Source organism: Convolutriloba macropyga, chromosome 9 (assembly GCF_964194025.1).
Source record: "Convolutriloba macropyga chromosome 9, txConMacr16.3, whole genome shotgun sequence".
Lineage (NCBI taxonomy): Eukaryota > Metazoa > Xenacoelomorpha > Acoela > Convolutidae > Convolutriloba > Convolutriloba macropyga.
The window spans coordinates 3852236-3853812 of NC_134476.1; the positions used below are offsets into that span (position 1 = coordinate 3852236).

General features: G+C 29.6%; 1 non-coding gene across 1 annotated transcript; it reads right to left on the bottom strand.

Annotated features, from left to right (window-relative positions):
• Nucleotides 1-845: 845 nt before the first annotated feature.
• Trnam-cau (transfer RNA methionine (anticodon CAU)) lies at nucleotides 846-917 on the bottom strand. Its single transcript has one exon. It is a non-coding gene; the product is annotated as a tRNA-Met (tRNA).
• Between the last annotated feature and the right edge of the window lie 660 nt (nucleotides 918-1577).

Consider the following 1577-nt stretch of genomic DNA (forward strand, 5'->3'; position numbering starts at 1 on the left):
TTGATAAATTTTGATGGGTGAAAATATAATTTTTCATTTTTATATTAGTGTTTCGTAAAAATTACAAATTTTTGTTGAGTTTGCTTCAATTTAGTAGAGTTTATGCCACTCTATATCAATTTAGCCTAATTTTGAGCTTTGTCATTGTATATTAGATGGCAAAATCTGCATCACATAAGAAACTGTTCACTCTGACGAAATTTATATTGCATTAGTCAACTTATAAGTTGTTGATCAATATTCTGTAGTTTTTATATTGTATTTTGCTCATATTGTAATCTCTCTATATTTGTACTGGTTCAATTCATTTTCTTCATGAAGGTCAATCTTTTCGGCCAATCAGAATCAAGTATTTAACTTAATCTAGAACATATAGAAAAGGGCACTCTATGACATAAAGTACATTAAATTGTTAAAAATTACATTTTTCTAAATATTTAGCATAGAATCTAATCGACTAAGCACGATTTAAAACTAGCTTTTTATTGAGTGTGAGTAGTAGTTCTCCTGTTTCGATGTAAATTGAGTGCAAAAAAAACATAATAAACAGAACATGCTAGCTAATAAAGTCGATATTATTTTTTTTAACATTTGTGACTATTACTCAGTTAGCTACGCAAGTTGTTCTTTTCATCGACTTTATTAACCCACTTGGGTAATTGCGGCTCAGTTTTCAGTTTCCTGATACTTTTCCCATGTAAACCTTAGATTGAGTATGTATTTTAATGTGCTCAGTTTACTTTGTGTCTTTTTTTTAATTTCTATTTCATTTGCTTTTCTATTATTTGATGTTTTTCCAAGTTATGAGTGATTACGAGTTCACTAGTACTGTGACAATATCAGATTAGCAAGAGGTAGTTTCGATCTACCGACCTCTGGGTTATGAGCCCAGCACGCTACCACTGCGCCATCTTGCTATTTAATGTCGGCTAAAGCTCATCTTAGAACATCTAGGATAAATTTTGAATTTTTAAATTCAGTTTTCAGTAAAGTTTTTGTAAAGTTTAATTCGATATAGCAGATTTTATGCTGTTTGACATCATTTTTGCGTAATTTTGAACCTTTTATTGAATTTTAATGCTAAAAACTTGCACCACATAGCAAACTGTTCACTCTGACGAAAGTTGTATAGTACCAGTCAACCTTAAATTTGTTGATCACTTTTATTTGTTTTTATATTGTATTTTTGCTTTAATGTGTAATCTCTGTGTGTTTTTGCCATTTTTCAACTCATTGGATTTTTATAACTGGTAATATCAACCAATCAGAATCAAGTATTTGATCAAAATCTAGCTTGAAATGCAAAATGGAGCCAAAATTTTGCAAGAATTCTGCAAAAACTGCAAGAACTCTGCAAAATTTTTGTAAAGTTTGATTCGATTCAGAAGGTTTTATGCTGCTTGACATCATTTTTGCGTAATTTTGAGCTTTTTATTGTTTTTTAATGCTAAAAAAAGTGCACCACATAGCAAACTGTTCACTCTGATGGAAGTTGTATAGTACTAGTCAACTTTTAATTTTTGATCACTTTTATTTGTTTTTATATTGTATTTTTGCTTAATGTGTAATCTGTGTCT